Raw genomic sequence first — 6,000 nt, forward strand, 5'->3', positions numbered from 1 at the left:
TTTATATTTTTGGATATTTTCTAGATTCTATAGTATTTTAAATATTCTACATAATTATAATTATTTATGCCTTTTATTTTGGTGTATTATGCTATGTATTATAGTGTTAAATCAATTTAATTAAAAAGTGAAAAAATGGGGCCGCCAGGGTTCGAACCTGGCCGGCCAGGTTTGGCAAACCAACCAGGGGACAGAGCCAGTGCGGTACTAATCGATTTCTGTCAAACCCTGGTCTGTTTGCTTTTTGACCTAAACCTAAAGAGGCAGTGGCGCACCCCGGGGTGCGCTATTGCTAAGCCTCATAGTGGCGCACCCCAAGAGGTGCGCTATTGCTAAGGGGAGTCGGGGACTTAGAGAAAAATCCCCTTCTCTTCCCCGTCCCGACCAGATCCTCTTCTTCCTTGCGACTGCGCCCTCTTCTTCCTTGCGACTGCGCCCTCCTCTCCGCCGGCGACGCCCTGCGCCCATTCACCACTGCGCCCTCCTCTCCGTCGGCCACCTGCTCCTGGATCTCCGAAGCCACCTGCTCGCCCTCCTTTGCCTCCACCACTGCGCCCATTCCCCACTCGATCTCGATTCACCGGTGCCCCCTCTCCGACGCCACCTCCCACCGGCGTCCGCCTCTCCCTCGATTCACCTCGGACCCCGGCGACGCGAGCGACGACAGACCCCGGCGGCGTCACGCAGGTGGCCTCCTCGTCTGCGACCTCATCGTCGTCTCCTCGTCTGCGACCACAGACCTCCTTGTCTGCGACCTCGTCGCCGCGGAGCAGGTTCTTCCTCGCCGCCGTCCTCGTCTGCTCCAAGACCACCGCCCCCGCCAGGTACCCCTCGATTCACCTCCCCGCTCGACGACTAATAGTCACTGGCAGTTCATGCTAACATGGATAACATGCTTGAGTAAACTGCTAAGTAAACTAGCTACTGCATGCTTGCTGTTGTTGGTAGCTTGCTGCTGCTACTAGGTACTGCATGCTTGCTTACTGTTGTTGGTAGCTTGCTGCTGCTATGTGCTACTGCATGCTTGAGCTGCTGCAACAAAGAAGAAAGCAAAAATATTTAAGATAAGAGAAAATTAAACAATTTGGTACATCTGTACTGCTGCTGCTATGTGCTTGCTGCTATGTTCTCTGTTAATTAGCTTTATTCTGAGTATAGTTTCTCTGTTAATTAGCTACTAGCTACTACCTAATGTTCTCTAAAAATTTGGAAAATGAAAATTTCGAAATGTTCTCTGTTGACAGTAGGTTTAGTGGTTTGAAAATTTGGAAATTTTCTCTGTTGAAATGGAAATTTGGAAATGTTCTCTCTTGACAGTAGGTTTAGTGGTTTGGAAATTTGGAAATGTTCTCTCTTAGTGGTTTGAAAATTTGGAAATGTTCTCTGTTGAAATGGAAATTTGGAAATGTTCTCTTTGACAGTAGGTTTAGTGGCTTGAAAATTTGGCTGATCCAAGAACTTCATGGTAAATATGTAGTTGGTGTTGTGTCTGCATTTGGCTGCTATAGTATATATCTTGCAAGGTTTTGTTTTGCTAGGTGCTGCTGCTAGCATGCATATTAGTGCTAGGTTCTGCTGCTAGGATGCATATTAGTGTTAGGTGCTGCTGCTAGCTAGCATATTGGTGCTAGGTGCAGTTTTTAATTTCTGCCATCATAGTAGCAACTGTAGCTCTTTTATATTCAGAGTTCAAAGCTTACTGACTTTTTATTTTAAACATTTGCAAGGCTGAGAAGGAGGTCATGGCTGAGACTTGAGCAGCAGCTTGGAGCAGCAGCTGGAGAAGCAGCTTGGAGCAGCAGCTTGGAGCAGCAGCTGGAGAAGCACGCCGCGCCGTGCCGCCCTCGACCGCTGACGGCGCCGCACTTGCGAGCAGTAGCCCCCGATGCCCCTCCTCCTCTAGTGATGTTGCTTGCTGGTGCTACCTAGGCTGCTGCTAGAAAGTGTTCCTCTATGGGTGGATTTACTTCCTTTTCAAATGCATGGTTATCTCAACAATGATGCTGACAGCCATTTTATATGTCAAAAGATATCTGGTTACACTGCGTTGCTAGCTGCATTTTGGTTGCGGTGGCTTTGCTGCTGCTTGTGGCTGCTTGTTGGCTGGTTGCTAGGTGTTGCTGCTAGCATATTAGTGATAGGTGCTGCTGCTAGATGTAGTTCTTTTATTTCTGCCATAGTAGTAGCAACTTCAGCAATTTTTCCTATTGGATGCATATGATCATGGATTCATTGCTTAATGATTACGATCAACAGAATCAAGCTATTCCATCATGAAGTAGCTAGCAGTAGCAAATAAATCAAAAATAACACCATTGGCATGGGCTGCTTGGAATATTCAGTAGAATCATTTAGATGAAAATAATGAAGAACTCCACTGGTAATTAAGCTGCGCATATTTTATTGATCATTTTCTTACCATATTGTCATTCTTTCACGGCCCTAACCGTCGCTGCCGCATCTTCCTCGACCCGGGGCAACACCTCACCTCTCGGCGACTCCACGCGACTCACGGTGAGCATGCTGCTAGCTGCTAGCTGTTGCTGCTTGCTGTTGATGCATGTTGCTAGCTGCTGCTGCTTGCTTGCTGTTGATGCATGCTGCTAGCTGTTGCTGCTGCTTGCTTGCTGTATATGGTGTCATATTCTTGTGCATGTGCCATGGTGCTCAGCTGGTGTATATGAGGAACAATTGTACATGTGCCATGGTGCTCAGCTGGTGTATATGGTGTCATATTCTTGTGCAGGGATCGACAGAGTTGCCCATTATCGCCGAAATGTTGATTCATTTCCATTTCGGCGAAAATGGGGCACTCATATGTCCATAAATTAGCATAGGTCATGCCCAATTTTTCCGTGAAATCTTGCGCTAATTTTATGCATTTTTTCCTACTTAGTTCGAACATGGCCAACAACGAAGAGGCCGGCGGCAGCGGCAGCAAGCCGTTCTGGATGCTAACCGATGAAATTGAGGTGATGGAGTCACAACCTCGCCGCGACGACGGCGAGGATGATGGCCCCGATCCAGAGTACCGAGCGGACGATGCCGCCGAGGATGACACCACGGATGGTGCCGCCGAGGATGACACCGGCGCACCGAAGAAGCTACGGAGGGAGCGTCGCCCGAATGTGCTCAGCACCGTGAAGCAAGCATTCACCGAAGTGAACGCCAGTGGGCATCCAACGGCGCCCCCTGATTTAGTCAAAGGGTACTCGCCCACCTCGGGAGCACCCTCTGGAGCACGGTCTCGATCAACACCGAGAACCTCAGGCATCCTGACCGAGCGAATTTGCGCACCCTCCTCTTCAAGAAGCTACACGAACGATACGAGTTCCCGGTGGACTGCTCAGAAAAGCGTCTCATGCGGAACAAAGTGCACAATGCCGCCCTCACGAAGATGAGCACCGCCCTCGCTAGTTGGAGGACCCGAGTGAAGAAAATGATTAATAGTGGTGAGAGTTACGAGAAGATCAAGGAGTCAAATCCCTCGATCACCGAGCAAGACTACGCTGATTTCAAGATCAAGTGCGAGAGCGAGTCAACGTCGGATTCTAGTCAGTGGGGGAAGGACATGCGAAAACTGAACTTAGGCACCCACAAACTTGGTCCTGGCGGTTTTAGGGTGGCGCAACCGAAATGGGACGCCGCGGATGAGGAGCGTGTGAAGAACGGCCTCGAGCCCCTCCTCCCGCAATACACAAACAAGCAAACCAGGAACTTTCTCCTGGCCCGGTACCGTATTGACCCGAAAACAAAGGAGCTCACCACCACTCCGGATGTGAAGAAGTTTGAGGCTCTTCTGGTAAGGAATGCACCCGCTTAATTAGCTCCTTTATGGTTGCATTCTTATTGATGAATCCAAATTTCTAAATGGTTCATGCATGTTCCTCCCGTAGGCTAAGGAGATCGCTGCGGAAAGTGAAAAGGAAGCTAGTAGCGGCGCGGGGTCCACGAGCTCCTCGCAGTGTGCCCCTTGGGACAACCCTTTAAATAGGGCGTTGAATGCCCATAAGAAGAGGGATCCATTGAGTAAGCCGACGTCGGCTGGTCGTGTGGTCGGCGAAGGATGCTCTATGAAATGGTCAGAATACTATAAGTCGGGGAAAAAGGAGAGAAAGGCCACCATCGATGAGAAGGAGGTCGCACAGCTCAAGGCACAAGTTGCGCAGATCCCGACATTGGTCGAGGAGCAAGTGCGGCAACAAGTGCAACAAATCGTGGAGACCCAACAGAGGACGCAAAGACAGCAAGTGGAGGACCAAGTGGGCACGACGCTTAGCTCCCTCATCCCTACCTTGGTTGCCGGTCTGGACGCGTGGTATGAGGGAGGAAAAAAGGAGCCTCCCCCCGGTTCCCAGTTTCACGGGCAGCAACTCCCACAGCGTGGAGCCATCGGTGAGTCCGCAGGCGGCAACAATGGTGTCTCCGGCGGCGCCAACATTGGTGGCTCCGGCGGCGCCAACCTTGGTGGCTCCCGCGGCGCCAACCGTGGTGGCTCCCGCAGCGCCAACCTTGGTGTCTCCCGCGGCGCCATTACTTCAGCTCAATGCACCCGTCGCTGCGGATAATACGCCGCCCGGCACCGCGCCAACAAGCGGCCACTCCATCAGTTGCACGCCCGCCGCCGGTGGTGCCTCGACCTTAGCCGAGCTGGACGCCATCACGGTAACCAACCCTTGGCCAATGACTTCCATATCCTTGCCTTTGACTAGCTAGCCATCCCTAGCGCCCTACATGTTTTCCGCAGAGCTCCGCCGTCGACGTCCCATGCACTCTCCTGCAGTTTGTGAACGGCGAGTTGATCGATGTTGCCAAGGCCAAAATCGTTCAACCGAGCAACCGTCAGTTACACGGTTGTTGTCGTCAGAAACCCACCGGCGGGCAGCGACGGGCAACACCGTAGAGCCGGGAACAACCTAGAGCTGCGGCTGGCTGAGGTCCCTCCGAGCGACGGCCCGCAAAGCCTTCTGGTCACACGTCCGATGCTGATGCAAGGGCGTGCCACCTGACCTATACCTGGTCAGGAAGGTGATGGAGATGCCTCGCTTAGTTTCCTGCATGGCATACACGTAAACATTAAATACGAGCCTCGATCGGCTCTCAGGTTATCCTGTGAATCGGCTCAGGGAGCCGATCCACCCATGATTCGTACGAGGTGCACGAATATATGGTGGTCCTGCTTGATCAAGATAAAGCTAATTAGATCTACGACGATTTAGGGTTTTCACCGCATAATCGGATCATCCTACTCACGGTTGGGCCTCGCGGCCACGCACGGTGATCGTAAGCCGATCCTAAACAAGGCCTAAAAACCAACACGAGGTTGATCCCCGGAACATCCTGTTTAGGGCTAGCGAACGACACCCTACGTGCCGCTGGATCCTCCACCCCTTTGTAAGGCCTAACTATTGCAGATATTAAACTAATCCTTGTAGAACAAGGAGCAATCGTAACGGATCAGATCTACTAAATAATGATCAAGCGGGGTGCCGCCCCCACACCTAAGATAGGTGTGAGGGCGGCTAGACATGCAAGGGTTGCACTACGATAGCATGTTACGCGAAGAACTATGCTAACCCTAACACATCTATGATAACTACATTGCTCGCCATCAACAAGGCTTCAGTACGAGCAACGCATGAACAACGTGGAGCTTGTGCTGCCTAGATCGCAAGATGCGATCTAGGCAGCATGTTGCTTACCGGTAGAAACCCTCGAGACGAAGGAGTTGGCGATGCGCCGAGATTGATTTGTTTGGTTGAACGTTGGTTGTTGTTTATTCCATAAACCCTAGATACATATTTATAGTCCAGGGGACTTTCTAACTTAGACGTGCACCTAACCGTGCACGGGTAAAATTCTAACTAACCGACACGTATCCTAATATGTTACAGATACAAAGGCAAACTAGCCCAAACTCAGCATAACAGGCCGATTCACGTAATTCTTTCATGTATATTCTTCAATTTCATCTTGATCGCGGCCCACCTCTGGCTCGGT

Source organism: Lolium perenne, chromosome 6 (genome assembly GCF_019359855.2).
Source record: "Lolium perenne isolate Kyuss_39 chromosome 6, Kyuss_2.0, whole genome shotgun sequence".
Classification (NCBI taxonomy): Eukaryota; Viridiplantae; Streptophyta; class Magnoliopsida; order Poales; family Poaceae; genus Lolium; species Lolium perenne.